The following is an 18,042-nucleotide window of genomic DNA, read 5'->3' on the forward strand; positions in this document are numbered from 1 at the left end:
AGAATGGAGCCTGGGGTTAGTGATCACTGTTGGGGGCCAGGGCTGGGGTGGTCAGAACCATAACTGAAACATTTTACCTGCTGAGAAATGTATGGTAGAAATAATTTTCCTTAGGCTACTAGTACTAATTATTCTTGTTACAACAATGACAACAATAACAATAATAATAGCTCTTTTTTGAAGTTCTATGATGCACCTGGTTCTTTTTATATATGATCTCTAATCTCAGCACCTCTCTGAGGAAAGGTTTATTAGCCCCACTTTCTGGATAAGGAAACTCTGGTTCAGAGAGGTTAAGTAACTCGCCTAGAGTCACAGGACAGGTAGAGGGAGTGCCTGTCTCGCTGCAAGTCAGTGGTCTAAAGCAGAGCTGCTTACATTTTGGTGACCTCAGATTGCAGAGATTAGTTCTTTCCCTCTCCACCTCCCAGCAGCTTATAACCTTGGACGTTAAAACTATATTAATCAGGGAAGAATGACTTGCCTCGGCAAACCTAGAGGGCCCTGATCTGCTGAGCATCGGTGCACGTGAACAGCAGACTGGCCAGGCATGTCCGAGGAGCATAAGTACACCTGTCCCTGAGTGGTGCCGCATGCTGCTGCTCCCATGGCATCAGCATTTGGCCACTTCCAGGGTCTGATGTGCAGCTGAAACTCAAAGTTCAGTAAAGCAAGGATAAGGCTTAGTGAACCTTAGAGAAACAGCAACTCCTGAGCAACACAGACTGCTTGCAGTTTTTTAAGTCTCTTAACTCAGTAAAATGTTCAAAATTGATATATCATGATATGTGGACTTGGAGGCTGTGAAACATTGTGGAATCCCCCAACCTCTTTACTCCTCAGTTTCACCATCTGTAAAATGGGCTAGTAATGCCTCCATCAGAAACTGATTAAGAAGATGAATGAAATAACATAGGACTAGGGATTTAGTACAGTTATTTCATTAAATAACTGGATCTGAACGTATAATTCTGATTTAGAGGCCTCCGAATGCAGACTCTTCTCATAGGCAATAATAAGATGGTATCATTCAGGATCACTACTTTCAAAACCTCCAACAACTGCCTCATTTATTCTCCACTGTCTGCCCCACTCTAGATACTTCCAATCTGAATATGATTTTTACATGAGTTAAATGTATTCATGCACAGTATGAGGTCTGAGGCCACAAACTTGTACATGCAAATAAATCTCATGTTTCATAGAGTTATACTCACTGTAGTATTAGTAACATTATAGAGAAAGAACTTTCATAAAAACGGGCTACATCTACACAATGCAAGGAAGAACCATGGATGGATCAACATGACATTTAAAAACATCTTTTCTAATTTGTGGGACAGACATTTTCTTATTGTATTGCAACCTGCTTTGGTGGCTGGGATGGTTTCAGGACCCTGAAACCAGAAGTCACTATTTTGGTCACAGAGATAGGGCTAGTGTTATCTCAGCATATTTCACAAAATTGTTATTGAGGTTCTGTGTGTACGGCACTTTGTTAGCTACAGGGACCTTTTGTAGAGAATACAAGATGAATAAGACTGGCCTGTTCTCAAGACACTCATAAGAGATGGGATGGGCTGAGGTCAGAATCAAATTAAACCAAACCAAGTAAGAGAACGTATATGAAAGTATCAAGAGACAGTTGCGGCGGTGGTTGTTATTGCAGTGTTCATGGAAGACTCTGTGAAATACATGACTGAAGAGTCTAGATAGTCTGGATTTTTACAAGTCTAGGTCATGTTCCATATCAACGGATTCAGCCCATCAGACTATAGAACCTACGTGGGTCTCCCCAGCATCTGGCACCATGCCTAAAGCACAGTAGTCACACAATCCATTTTTGTGAATAAATGAATCAATAAATATATGAATGCTTTCTCATCAATCTCAGAAAAGTCTGGAGTAACTGGCTTATAATTCTTATCCCTGAGAACTTTGAAATAATTAAGAGGTAGAATATGACCATTACTTTTTTCTAAAACTATACTAGGTTCTGAAAGCTCTTCTATCACTGTTTATTTGGAATTTCACAGGCATCCAGGCTGCAGCTCCCCTGAAATGGTACACATGAACCACGGCCCCCTCTTCCTTTCTAAAAAAAACTGTGGTAAAATACACATAATATAAAATGTACCACCTTAACCATTTTTAAGTGTTCAGTAGTGTTCATTACATTCACAGTTCAGTAGCGTTCATTACATTCACACTGTTGTGCAACCAATCTCCAGAACCCTTTCCATCTTGCAAAACTAACACCTTATATCCATTAGACAACAACTCTCCACTTCCCCCTCTACCAGCCCCTGGAGACTATCTTTCTACCTTCTCTCTCTGAATTTGACCTCTCTACGTATCTCATATAAGCGGAATGATACAGTTTTGTATTTCTGTGACTGGCTTATTCACTTAGCATAATACCCTCAAGTTTCATCCATGTTGTACCACAGGTCAGATTTTCCTTCTTTTTAAAGGCTGCATAATATTCCAGTGTGTGTGTATACATATTTTATATATTTATATATATATATATATATATATATATATATATCACATGTATAGATATAGAGATATACAGAGATATAGATATCACATTCTGCTTATCTCTTCATTGGTCTGTGGACACCTGGGCTGCTTCCACCTTTTGGCTATTGTGAATAATGCTGCTATAAACACGGGTGTACACTTATCTCTTCAAGACTGTGCTTTCAATTCTTTTATGGTCCCTTTATTAATTTAGCAGCTTGATTGAAGGAGAAGTCACATACTATACAATTCACCTATTTAAAGTGTACAATCCAATGATATTTGGTATATTCACAGAGTATTAAATGTCAGTTTGTAAGAGAAATGTGGTAGGTTTTTTAAAAGCTCAGAATCTGAGGGTGTAGATTTAAAGCATCAGAATGAAGCCCAGGGGCAAGAGCCATTTGGGTGCAGCAGATATGGGGATGGAAGAGTCAGGGATCACCTTCCATTGCCTCATGGTGATTTTTTTCTATATCACTGTGAAGTCTGAACTCCGTGTATTCTAGGAAGACTAGAGTGCCTGTGTATGCTTATGTATCTCAGGTAAGTAAATTTAAAGTTATCCAAAGTCTAGGGTTTAGAATACCACCCCCTTGAGGCTAGAGAGAAAACTGAAACTTGAAATGTGATAAAGAACTTGAGGTTCTCCTTGTCTGAGGAAATGTGTATGTGCAGTTAGGATGCTGCACAGGCAGAGTGAATTGGAAAGAATGGGCCGGAGAATTTCAGAACTGCTGAGTGAGAAGTACTTATCTGACAGGAAAGAGTTACACTGTCGTCATCTGTGACCACCACTGTCATTTCCCCCTAGTCCCTCATGGTGGGTTGTTTACTGCTTTGTCAGTGTTTTCTCTTGGTCTTTTGCTCAATCATCTCAAAGTCCATTTTTTCTCTCACTATCTAATCAGGACTGTCAGTTACTTATGTCATTTATGACCTCCAGCATAACATTTCTTGCACTCTTCCTTATCTCTTTGGTGAAACTGCCTGGTGGTCTAGCTGTACCCCTGACTAGCCATGGGACTGAAGGAAATTGCCTTCTCCCAGTCTCCCTTTCCTGATGTGTAAAGTGGACCTAGTGATACCATTCCTGTCTAACTCTACCACGTTGTTGCTCTGATTGAACAATATCATCTAAATGATTGCTATCGAATTACAAAGTGTAATAAACCATGTTACTTCATGGAAGCAGACATTACACTGCTCTGCAGCGTGTACACACACACACACACACACACACACACACACACACACACACACACGTTGGAGAATCAGAAAACAAGGTTCTGGCCTTAGCTCTACCCTGAATAGCTGGATGACATGGCCCAAGGAAGGGCACTGCCATTTGTTGAGCGCTTACTTCTTACAGGGCCTTTTCTAGGCACTTCAGGAAGAAAACTTCATTTAATCCCCACTACATCCATCACCAGGGTAGGTACTGTTTTGGAGAGGAGGAAGTTGATCCTATCTCTGGCTGAAGAGGTATTTCACCATTAGTAAGCAGCAGGGCAGGGACTGAAATACAGATCTGTGACTCTAAAGCCAGCCTGGGACCTTGAACTCATCACCTGCATAGTGAAGGAGGGGGTCCCTTCTAGCTGCGATATTCTGTGGTCTTTTCCCCCAAAACTGCATGTTTTTTACATACACAGTTGTCCCAAAACAGTGGAAATGGTTTTAAACAACAATATAAGAAACTTAAATTAGACCATAAAAAGTTTTCTTTGGGGAAGTACTGTTGAAATGGGTTATTTATTGACTAGAATTACTCAAAATACTGGTGTGTATGAAAGAAACTGGTTGGTTCTAACTCCTTGTCTCTTATTCCCCTGCTCTTTGGGTTTGTTTTATCACACCTCAGCACTGTTTAGGAATGAAGAGTGCCAGGCTGACCAGATCCAGAATTACACTTTCCTGGAAAACTGGACTAAAGGCCCAGACACTGAGGGGCAGGCAGCCAACAAGTATATGCAGATGGCAGGCCAGTCAATTGCTTAGTGGCCACCTCAGTGTCACCTACACTCTCACAAAAGGAGGAACAGGGTCACTCAGCCTCCCAGGTAATTAATCCAGTCACCTACAAGCTCGACTTTCTGCCTTTCTGGAGGTCCAGCCATAAATTTTTTTGGCGAGTCAATATAATTTAGTCATTAAGGATTTGGACTTTGAAGTCAGCTAGAACTTGCTCCCAATTCCAGCTCACAGCTTCCTGGCTGTGTTACTTTGGGCAAGTTCTCTAACTTTGTTGAGCCTCAGTTTCCTCAGCAGAAAAAGGATAATAATAAAACTTAACATTTTGTTGGAGGATTGGATTGAATAATGAACAAAAAGAGTTAAGTATAATGCCTGGCAAAAATAAAGTACTGGATAAATAGAAGCTCTTGCCTACATCATCATCATTCTTTTCTCCTCTCCACATTCTCCAAATTCCCTTCTCTCTTTCTGTTACCAAAGAGGAATTGTTCCAAAATGTTTGCTTCCACAGCACCCAACCTCATCATCTCCTATGCCTTCATCCTGGATCTTCCCATCTCACTCCCACTCTCAAAAGCTTTCTCCATTCAATATGCAGAAAAATTAAACTGGATGCTGAGTGCATCTCAAAAGTTGCATACCTATACCCAAGAAGAGGTCACCTCCCCCAGAAGGTGGTGGAGCGCTGTGGATGAGGAACAGCGTTTTTCACCCAGTATGTGAACCAGAGAAGAATATGACTTACCCACTGAAAGAGATGAAGAGAGGTTGAAACAGGTTTGAGGACACTGAAGAAAATGGCAACATTATTTGTGGAAAGCATAAAAGGGAAAGAAGGAGATGAGATGAATAAAGAGAGAAGGCCATGCACCCAGGCTTCCGGAGTTAGGAGCAGACTGAGTGGCAGGAAGGGTCACCCTGGCAGGCAGGCAGACAAGCTGACGTCATTAGCACCCCTGTGCCGTTCCATTCACGATGCATGACTGGCCTGCCCCATGGCCACTGAATGCCTGTCCTCGGTGGCACAGCTGACTCCGAGGCATGCTAGGTCCTGCTGGGCTGCCAGATGGAGGTGTAAATGATAGGCTGGAACAAATTATCTCTGTGGCAGAGAGCCTAGAGAGGTCGTCATCCAATCACTGGCACCCCCGCAGAGGAGGCTGCGTGCCGAATGGCCGTGACCAGGCAGCAGATGCCCTGGCTCTCCTGTAGTGGGGGTAAGGGGAGCGTTCACCCTTTTCTGATCTGCTTCCTGCCCGACGCCTACCCTCTTCTGCCTCTCATTTTGTTGGCCGCCCTCTGGCCATTTGCCAAGTGAGAACAGAGATCTTTAATCCCAGGGAGGAATGTAAAAACTGTCACTTAAAAAACTGGGAAGAGGCAGTCACTTATTAAAAATAATTATATTCTAGAACGCTACGGTCAGAGAAAACAAGAGTTACCTCTTGCTAGAGCTCTTGCTCACATGTGTGCAGGTAAACTTGCCAGTCATTTTCTTCCATGTCTTCTCCTCTCCCCCACCCACAAAGGCACTGTCTCTAGGGTCTTTTCCCTCATAACTTCTCCCACATCCATCCCAGACCTGTGAGGTTAGCTGCCTATAGCGGTTCTGCAAAACTGAAGGTCCCTTTTGGGTCTAGTAGGAAAGAGTAGGCAAGACCACAAATAGGTATACATAACTCAGATCTCAGCTCTGCTCTCCTTGCCTTTATAGAGCCACATACAGTTGGCTCAAACCTCCATTCTATAACCCCCAGAAAGCCCAATGCCCTCCCCCAATTTGAGGGAATTTCCCAAGGGGGCTCTGGGACATTATGAAGGCCACGCTGGCTCAGAGCTTCTCCTTTCACTAACAGTTCAGTCAAGCGTACGGGTCAACCCTCCAGCCCCACTGCACCAGCCCTGTCCAAGCCTTGGTGACCTAGATGGGGAACTCCACTCCTTCATTAGACTTCCATAAGAAGGCAAAAACAGCCAAAAAGTTCACTCGCACAAAGCCCTTCGGTAGTGTTAAAAGATAAACTGGGGAAGATTAAAAATGTAAGCATTTATCTGAGCAATGCCAGGTGGTCAGAAGCGCCCTGCAGAAGGGAGCTGGGGAAAAACTTTTATAGAGAAAGCGTGGAAGCCAAGTAAGGAACTTATTGACTGCCTATAGCTTAAAGCCTAGTTGGCTGTTTGTGACTAGTTGTCCTTAGGTTTCGATTTCCTAACCCTGAGGCACTTACAGGTTTAGATTCTGGCTTGCTTACACAGGTGCCACGGCATTAGAGCCAGCTCTGTCTCATGGCCTCCTTGCTTAACTCATTTAACAGCGCACATACCTAAAGGTTTGCAGAGAGGAAGGGGAATTACACGGCGGCCACAGGACAATTTAAATTGAGCATGAGTCACCCCTAGTCCCAAGAGTCCTCTGCAACTCCCACCAGAGGCCAGACGCCGCAGTTTCCATTCCTCTCCTCCCCCACTGCTCCCCCTCATTTCTTCCCTCACAGATCGCCCCTTGGAAGTCTGAACTGTTCTTACTCTACCAGTTGAGGCAGTACCACCACCCCCCCAACTCACCTCGACGTATCTCCAAACAAATCCACTTGCTCGGCTATCGACAGGCCCGTCTCCTCTGCTAGTGACGCGCGCTCCGAAAGCCCCAGACTTCCCCTACCGTGTTCCCCCTTCCTTAAAAGGCGCTTTTGATGTTACGTCACTATTTTGGTTTCTCATTTAAGGATACTCCAAGGTTTGTGCAGCGCGGGCCACGCAGGAGAGCGGCAAGCCTCTTTTTAGCGAGTTCAAACGAATGTAGTCTCTCTGAGGGAAGAACGGAAATGCAGACGCGCTCACCGGAGGTGGGTCTGTGGCAAGTTTCCCGCTCTGACACAACTTCCGGTGTGTGTTGTTGGCGCGGAACCAAGGTGGGCGCCGGGCTGCGAGGAGGGGCAATCCTTCCGTGGGCCTGTTTCCCCCCCACCGCCCTTCTTCTTTGTGACTGAGAGTGAAACAGAACCAGAAAACACCAGAGGAGAATTAACAAAGGACAAGTATTCCTTTATACCAGATGATGTAATTTCATTTTCTTGAGCTAGGCATGACCAGGACAGATGGTGGCCCTGTTAGCTAATCCTGCCAGGAAGAAAGGCAAGGGAAGAAATGGACAATTCTGAACCTTAGGTTATTTTTTTATAGACTTCCACCTCCTTTAAACTGGGTTATAAAAATCCAGCCCACACAGGAGTGACCTTCCTCCATGTTTGCCTGTGAAAGCCAGGAATAGCATTGGTTTAATTTAGGTATGTATCAAGGAGATTTTTCTCTTGGCCAAGGAGGGAGTCTAGCCAAGGTTAGAACTATGTGTCCATTAACATACAGACTGCACGTTCTTTGGCATTTCAGGCACCCATTTAACATGAATAAAACAATTTTTGTATTGGCTTCCACACCTGTGGTTCTCTGCTGAGGAAAGGCTGGTCTCCTATTTAGGCTCATCCCGACAGATTCCTCAACTTTCACCAGGACCAGTGCCAGAGGCCAAGAGGGGCTGAGCTTCACATTCAAGAAAGACCTCAGATTCCCTTTACATGTTATTGCCAAATGAGTTAGACACACAGTTATTTCTTCGTGTACGTGTTCAAAACATCCATTTACTAAATGTATGCATTCAAATTATACAACAGACTTGGAAACTCTGGCTTTGCCATTTCTTCATTTTCAATATATTTACTGGAAGTTTAAAATTACAGAAGTAGCCTGGATCTCTCATGGCCTCTGAGAGGCTGTGTCCCACACCTACCTTGCTTGTTTATATATACAGAGAGATCTTTATTCCACAAAAAAGGAGTATAAACTTGGGCTCCAGTCCACTGATTATTTATCAAAAGGTCACCTGAAAGAAATATTAGGAAGGGATTCTTTGAAGAATATGTAGTCCATCCAGTTTGATGATATCAGAGGTACAGAGAATGGGCACATTGCATACCCAGTCCTACAGCTTTGCTGCTGGAATTGTTCTGGGTAAATAGCATTAGTGTGCTTTCAGTGTGAGACCATCTGACTTGCCTGAGGGCCATCATCAAAAATAGTTGTGTGCAACTCACTCCCTGTTCACTGTCCAATAAAATACCATCACAGACTGTATTCATTATGAAGTGCTCAGACAGAAATTCTTGTCTGATCTGAGAACTAAGAATACTTAGTTCTTCTCCTGAGTAACCAGTTTAATTTTATCTTATAATGTTGTGAAATTGCCTAACTGGCCAGGTTTCCATTTCTCTTTGCCCGCGGGTTCATTCAGAGACACATTTTTGATCTACCCATACCAAGTGGTGGACCGCTGTGGTTACTTAGTTAATTGTAATTAGTTTGACTACTTTTCAGGTTTATCTCTGGGCTTTTGTTTTCGGCGTTTTAGTATATGTTTGTTTTTTATTTTATTTTGGTTTTTAATATTTTGGTCTAATCCAGATGTATTTTATTTTTGTGAATGGTGTGAGGCAGGAATGTAAACGTATTTTTTCCCCAAATAGTAAATTGAAAGTCGTGCATGTTCTTAAATTGCAAATAACAGACTCTACTTGTCTTAGTCAGCTTGGGTTGCTATAACAAATAGCATAGATTGAGTGGCTTAAACAACAACAAACATTTTTCTCACAGTTCTGGAGGCTGAGAAGTCCAAGATCAAGGTAGATCCAGGCAGATTCAGGTTCTGATGAGGACTCACTTCCTGGTTTGCAGATGAGTATCTTCTCATTGCATTCTGACATGGCAGGGAGGAGAAAGAGGAAAGAGGCTCTCTCCTGTCTCTTCTTATAAGGTCACTAATCCTATTCATGAAGGCTCCATCCTTATAACCTAATCACCTCCCAGGGCCCCCACCTCCTAAGACCATCACATTGAGGGTTAGGATTTCAACATACGGATTTGGGGTAATTCACAGACTTCTGAGAGAGCCAGAGAACTAGACTTTGTAGGCTATACAGCCAAGAACAAGACAGGCATGGTCTACATATCCAGAAGAAATACCAGAAGAAATACCTGACCACACCACAGGATAGTTCCAGCAACAAAAAAAAAAAACTTAAAAAAAATAAAACTGATTCAGTGGGACACTTGCAACTCTGACATGGCTGCTCCAAAGGAGCAAACACTTTTGACACCACACTTGCCAGACCAGTCTCTCTGAATATGCCCCCTACATGGCTCCCTTCCACATCAGATGTCAGTGGTGTGGGGAGGTATAGACTCTAAGTCATATGCCTGGTTTATGGATTCTCTTGGGAAAGTAGGACTTGCTTACACAGTGAGACATAATTAGAATGTCAGAAGGGTATTCAAAAGATGTTGGATAGCCATAACGCAGAGTTCTGCTACATTAATCAGTTATCTCAATACTCCTTCTAAAACAATTCAGCATTCTTTTGAAATGCTGCCCATAAAATATTGATTAATACATAAATTGTAGATGCATGCATAGCATGAACACACACACACACAAATGTATTGCTTTCTATTTTTCCATTGATGCATTTTTGTTTATCCTTGTACTACCCAACACTTTTATTGTAGCTTTATGATTCATTTAAATATCTAAAAGAATATGTCCCTACAATCTTCAAAGATTTCTTGGCTCTTCTTACATTTTAATTTTCCAAACAAACTTTAGACTGGTTTCATGAAATTCTCAATTTGGCATTCTGAATGAAATTATACTAAACTTATAAACAAATAAGGAAGTAATTGATGTGTTATTAAAGTTTACCATCAAGAAAAATAATATGCCACTCCATTTACACCTTAATTTTTGTAATTCACTAAATTTTTATAGTTCTTTTGCTAATTATCCCTTTGCATTTCTTGTTCAGTTTATCCTAGGAAGTTTGGTTGTTGCTGTTGTTTCTATGATAAGTGGAACATTTTTCATTATATTTTAACTTATTAATGCTGTTAGAAATCTATATATTATAGAAAAGTTTTCTTTAGTAACTCACCTCCTTTTTGATATCCATAACTAGTTCTAATTGTTTTTCAGTTGATTATCTTCCGTTGGAAAAAATATTTAATCTAAGACAAATGATATTGGGTAGAAATAATGAAAAACTAACGTCCTTTTCAATACCTTCTTACTTATACATTGGTTGTGACTTACACGAAAAGGCTAAAATTTTGTGATAACAGTGTGATTTTTTTTCATGATAATGTTATCAGTGTTTCATTAAGTGTAATATTGCTTTTTAGTTTGAGATATGAAATATTCGTTCTTTTAGAAAATTATCTATCTTCATTCACATTAAAAAAAAAAAGAAAGAAAGAAAGAAAAAAAGAACACTGAAGCAGATGCTTTGGCCGGCCAGAGGCTGTGGGGCACTGCAGGAGGTGCTGGGCCCAATTGTCGGAGGCGACTCTGCCCCAGCGGGGTATGGGGTGCAGGGCCGAGGCAGAGACCCTGTCTGGCCAGGTCGCGATCTTGTGATGGCAGAGGCTGTCTCTGGGCCTGGCGGAGTCGGGGCGCAGCAGCAGTGAGAAGGAGCGAAGTGCCCAGGGATTCTGAAGGGAACGCACTGACCCTTTGCGCGTCCCCGGAGCCCACTCTAAGCAGGCCGAGCGGCCACTAGGCAGCGCATGAGGACGCCGTGGCCCAGGCAGCAGCCCAGTACGCGGAGTTGGAGTCCAGAGGCCGCAAGTGCCAGCACTTGCAGGACATCAGCAAGCGGAACCACCTGACTATTTGGCCTTGGAATCTAATGTATGTGACCTTCCCAGAGCAGGAACTGTTTTCCTGATCAAATCTCAGATGGATGTGCAAGAAAAGAGGATGAGTAGCCATATAAACCACGTGTCTCCAGGCAGCTTACTAAAAAGTATAGTTCATTGGTAACCTTAATTCTAGGTGCCAGTACAGTCAGCTGAATTAACCTTAGAAGTACGACACAATGTGTGACCACAGCAGTATACTGCAAGTAAAGAAGAGAAGCTGGGAGACATCCCTGGATATAGATATAGATATAAATATAGATGAGGATATAGATATGTATCATCTTCTCACACTTTCAAAACAAACGGAAGCTATGCAAGCACTTCTGAGTAATAGGAGAGTAAGGGAGTGTGCATGCAGTCAATTACTTAATGAGACATTAATAAAGGAAATGGAAAAGCTGTTTGTACAAGTAAAATATACCTTTGAACTGCCTCTGCATCCCCGGCCACACCATCTGATAGAAGGAAATTAAAAATCCTTTCCTGGAGAGGGCAGACAGCAGAAGCAAGAAGATCTACAATCCTGCAGCCTGTGGAACAAAAACCACATACACAGAAAGACAAGATGAAAAGGCAGAGGGCTATGTACCATATGAAGGAACAAGATAAAACCCCAGAAAAACAACTAAATGAAGTGGAGATAGGCAACCTTCCAGAAAAAGAATTCAGAATAATGATAGTGAAGATGATCCAGGACCTCGGAAAAAGAATGGAGGCAAAGATCGAGAAGATGCAAGAAATCTATAACAAAGACCTAGAAAAATTAAAAAACAAACAAACAGAGATGAACAATACAATAACTGAAATGAAAACTGCACTAGAAGGAATCAATAGCAGAATAACTGAGGCAGAAAAACGGATAAGTGACCTGGAAGACAGAATGGTGGAATTCACTGCTGCGGAACAGAATAAAGAAAAAAGAATGAAAAGAAATGAAGACAGCCTAAGAGACCTCTGGGACAACATTAAACGCAACAACGTTTGCATTATAGGGGTCCCAGAAGGAGAAGAGAGAGAGAAAGGACTAGAGAAAATATTTGAAGAAATTATAGTCGAAAACTTCCCTAACATGGGGAAAGAAATAGCCACCCAAGTCCAGGAAGCACAGTGAGCCCCACACAGGATAAACCCAAGGAGAAACATGCCGAGACACATAGTAATCAAATTGGCAAAAGTTAAAGACAGAGAAAAATTATTTAAAGCAGCAAGGGAAAAATGAAAAATAACATACAAGGGAACTCCCATGAGGCTAACAGCTGATTTCTCAGCAGAAACTCCACAAGTCAGAAGGGAGTGGCATGATATACTTAAAGTGATGAAAGGGAAGAACCTACAACCATGATTACTCTAGCTGGCAAGGATCTCATTCAGATTCGATGGAGAAATCAAAAGCTTTACAGACAAGCAAAAGCTAAGAGAATTCAGCACCACCAAACCAGCTCTACAGCAAATGCTAAAGGAATTTCTCTAAGTGGGAAACACAAGAGAAGAAAACGACCTACAAAAACAAACCCAAAACAATTAAGAAAATGGTCATAGGAACATACATATCGATAATTACCTTAAACGTAATTTAAGGTACATTTAAGGATTAAACCTACCTTAAATGGATTAAAGGAATGAATGGATTAAATGCTCCAACCAAAACACACAAGCTTGCTGAATGGATACAAAAACAAGACCCATCTATATGCTGTCTACAAGAGACCCACTTCAGACCTAGGGACACATATAGACTGGAAGTGAGGGGATGGAAAAAGATATTCCATGCAAATGGAAATCAAAAGAAAGCTGGAGTAGCTATACTCATATCAGATAAAATAGACTTTAAAGTAAAGAATGTTACAAGAGACAAGGAAGGACACTACATAATGATCAAGGGATCAATCCAAGAAGAAGATATAACAATTATAAATATATATGCACCCAACATAGGAGCACCTCAATACATAAGACAACTGCTAACAGCTATAAAAGAGGAAATCGACAGTAACACAATAATAATGGGGGACTTTAACACCTCACTTACACCAATGGACAGATCACCCAAAATGAAAATAAATAAGGAAACAGAAGCTTTAAATGACACAATAGACCAGATAGACTTAATTGATATTTATAGGACATTCCATCCAAAAACAGCAGATTACACTTTCTTCTCAAGTGCACACGGAACATTCTCCAGGATAGATCACATCTTGGGTCACAAATCAAGCCTCAGTAAATTTAAGAAAATTGAAATCATATCAAGCATCTTTTCTGACCACAATACTATGAGATTAGAAATCAATTAAAGGGAAAAAAACATAAAAAACACAAACACATGGAGGCTAAATATTACGTTACTAAATAACCAAGAGATCACTGAAGAAATCAAAGAGGAAATCAAAAAATACCTAGAGCCAAATGACATTGAAAACACGATGATCCAAAACCTATGGGATGCAGCAAAAGCAGTTCTAAGAGGGAAGTTTATAGCTATACAAGCCTACCTCAAGAAACAAGAAAAATCTCAAGTAAACAATCTAACCTTACACCTAAAGGAACTAGAGAAAGAAGAACAAACAAAACCCAAATTTAGTAGAAGGAAAGAAATCATAAAGATCAGAGCAGAAATAAATGAAATAGAAACAAAGAAAACAATAGCAAAGATCAATAAAACTAAAAGCTGATTCTTTGAGAAGATAAACGAAATTGATAAACCATTAGCCAGACTCATCAAGAAAAAGAGGGAGAGGACTCAAATCAATAAAATTAGAAATGAAAAAGGAGAAGTTACAACAGACACCGCAGAAATACAAAACATCCTAAGAGATTACTACAAGCAACTCTATGCCAATAAAATGGACAACCTGGAAGAAATGGACAAATTCGAAGAAAGGTATACCCTTCCAAGACTGAACCAGGAAGAAATAGAAAATATGAACAGACCAATCACAAGTAATGAAATTGAAACTGTGCTTAAAAATATTCCAACAAACAAAAGCCCAGGACCAGATGGCTTCACAAGTGAATTCTATCAAACATTTAGAGAAGAGCTAACAGCCATCCTTCTCAAACTCTTCCAAAAAATTGCAGAGGAAGGAACACTCCCAAACTCATTCTATGAGGCCACCATCACCCTGATACCAAAACCAGACAAAGATACTACAAAAAAAGAAAACTACAGACCAATATCACTGATGAATATAGATGCAAAAATCCTCAACAAAATACTATCAAACAGAATCCAACAACACATTAAAAGGATCATACACCATGATCAAGTGGGATTTATCCCAGGGATGCAAAAATTCTTCAATATACGCAAATCAATCAATGTGATACACCATATTAACAAATTGAAGAAGAAAAACCATATGATCATCTCAATAGATGCAGAAAAAGCTTTTGACAAAATTCAACACCCATTTATGATAACAACTCTCCAGAAAATGGGCATAGAGGGAACCTACCTCAACATAGTAAAGGCCATCTATGACAAACCCACAGCAAACATCATTCTCAATGGTGAAAAACTGAAAGCATTTCCTCTAAGATCAGGAACAAGACACGGATGTCCACTCTCACCACTATTGTTCAACATAGTTTTGGAAGTCCTAGCCACGGCAATCAGAGAAGAAAAAGAAATAAAAGGAATACAGATTGGAAAAGAAGAAGTAAAACTGTCACTGTTTGCAGATGACATGATACTATACATAGAGAATCCTAAAGATGCCACCAGAAAGCTACTAGAGCTAATCAATGAATTTGGTAAAGTTGCAGGATACAAATTTAATGCACAGAAATCTCTTGCATTCCTATACACTAATGAAAAAAATCTGAAAGAGAAATTAAGAAAACACTCCCATTTACCATTGCAACAAAAAGAATAAAATACCTAGGAATAAACCTACCTCGGGAGACAAAAGACCTGTATGCAGAAAACTATAAGACACTGATGAAAGAAATTAAAGATGATACCAACAGATGGAGAGATATACCATGTTCTTGGATTGGAACAATCAATATTGTGAAAATGACTATACTACCCAAAGCAATCTACAGATTCAGTGCAATCCCTATCAAATTACCAATGGCATTTTTTACGGAACTAGAAGAAAAAATCTTAAAATTTATATGGAGACACAAAAGACCCCAAAGAGCCAAAGCAGTCTTGAGGGAAAAAAACGGAGCTGGAGGAATCAGACTCCCTGACTTCAGACTATACTACAAAGCTACAGTAATCAAGACAATATGGTACTGGCACAAAAACAGAAACATAGATCAATGGAACAAGATAGAAAGCCCAGAGATAAACCCACACACCTATGGTCAACTAATCTATGACAAAGGAGGCAAGGATATACAATGGAGAAAAGACAGTCTCTTCAATAAGTGGTTAAACCCACGTACCTATGGTGAACTAATCTATGACAAAGGAGGCAAGGATAGACAATGGAGAAAAGACAGTCTCTTCAATAAGTGGTGCTGGGAAAACTGGACAGCTACATGTAAAAGAATGAAATTAGAACACTCCCTAACACCATACACAAAAATAAACTCAAAATGGATAAGAGACCTAAAGGTAAGACCAGACACTATAAAAATCTAAGAGTAAAACATAGGAAGAACACTCTTTGACATACATCACAGCAAGATCTTTTTTGATCCACCTCCTAGAGTAATGGAAATAAAAACAAAAATAAACAAATGGGACCTAATGAAACTTAAACCCTTTTGCACAGCAAAGGAAACCATAAACAAGATGAAAAGACAACCCTCAGAATGGGAGAAAATATTTGCAAACGAATCAACGGACAAAGGATTAATCTCCAAAATATATAAACAGCTCATTCAGCTCAATATTAAAGAAACAAACACCCCAATCCAAAAATGGGCAGAAGACCTAAATAGACATTTCTCCAAAGAAGACATACAGACGGCCACGAAGCACATGAAAAGCTGCTCAACATCACTAATTATTAGAGAAATGCAAATCAAAACTACAATGAGGTATCACCTCACACCAGTTAGAATGGGCATCATCAGAAAATCTACAAACAACAAATGCTGGAGAGGGTGTGGAGAAAAGGGAACCCTCTTGCACTGTTGGTGGGAATGTAAATTGATACAGCCACTATGGAGAACAGTATGGAGGTTCCTTAAAAAACTAAAAATAGAATTACCATAAGACCCAGCAATCCCACTACTGAGCATATACCCAGAGAGAACCATAATTCAAGAAGACACGTGCACCCCAATGTTCATTGCAGCACTATTTACAATAGCCAGGTCATGGAAGCAACTGAAATGCCCATCGACAGACGAGTGGATAAAGAAGATGTGCTACATATATACAATGGAATATTACTCAGCCATAAAAAGGAATGAAATTGGGTCATTGGTTGAGACGTGGATGGATCTAGAGACTGTCATACAGAGTGAAGTAAGTCAGAAAGAGAAAAACAAATATCGTATATTAACGCATGTATGTGGAACCTAGAAAAATGGCACAGATGAACCGGTTTGCAGGGCAGAAGTTGAGACACAGATGTAGAGAACAAACGTATGGACACTAAGGGGGAAAGCCACAGGGGGTTGGGGATGGTGGTGTGATGAATTGGGTGACTGGGACTGACATGTATACACTGATGTGTATAAAATTGATGACTAATAAGAACCTGCCGTATTAAAAAAAATTAAATTAAAAAAAAATTTTTTAATTCCTTTCCTGAAAGAAGATAACTTTATTTTAGGCCCCAAGTTATTTCTACACATAAGCTTTCAAATACAGTATCTAGCACACCTTAAAATATAAGCAGACAAGTGAACTGAAAAACATAACTGAAATCAGGAACTTGATGGATAAATTTAATAGCAGGTTAGGCATAGATGAAGGGAGAATGGGAATTAATGAACTGGAATTAATGGTCAGTAGAGCTATCCAGCACAAAGCAGAGAGAGAGAAAGAGAATAAAAATACATAGGAGTGTGTTAAAGACATAGGGAATCAGTGAGAAGTTCTACCCTACATATAAATAGATTAGCAGAAGAAGAGAAAAAATGAGGCAGAAGTAGTATTTGAAAAGAGTATGGCTGAAAATTTTCCAAACTGGTGAACCATCAATTCACAGATTTAAGAAACCCAGTGAATTCCAAGCAGGACAAATATTTTTCAGAAAGTACATCTAAATGATTTATAGTAAAACTGTAAAACAACAACAAAGAGAAAAATCTTAAAAGCAACCAGAGAAAACATAACTTTCAAAGGAACCACAGTCAGACTTACAGCTGACATCTCAACAGCAACAGCAGAAGCCAGAAGAAAGTGAAATGTTATCAATGTGATAAAAGAAAATAACTGCTAATACTCAGTGAAAAAATGCTTCAAGAATGAAGGGGAAAAGATGTATTCTATCCAAAAGAAGGTAAGAAAGAACAGAAAGAGAAACAAACAAAGGAAGAGATAGTGCAAAATAACATAGTAGAAATAAATACAAAAATCTCACTTGTGATAAATGTAAATAGATTAAGGTCTCTGATGAATATATCCTTATACTAGATTTTTTTAAAAATCAATATATGCTGTTTAAAGCAACACAGCTAAAATGTAGAGTCATAAAAGTTCAAAGTAAAAGAATGAAAAAAGTTATGGCAGGCAAGTAACTGATGTAACTATATTGTTTGAAGTAGACTTTAAGGCAAAAAGCATTAATAGAGAAGCTTACTACATAATGATAAAAGGATTTATTTACTGGGAACAAGTAATTTTTATCTTATAATTAATGTAACTAATAATAGAACCTCAAC

The sequence above is a fragment of the Balaenoptera borealis genome (genome assembly GCF_965194805.1).
Source record: "Balaenoptera borealis genome assembly, chromosome: 8".
NCBI lineage: Eukaryota > Metazoa > Chordata > Mammalia > Artiodactyla > Balaenopteridae > Balaenoptera > Balaenoptera borealis.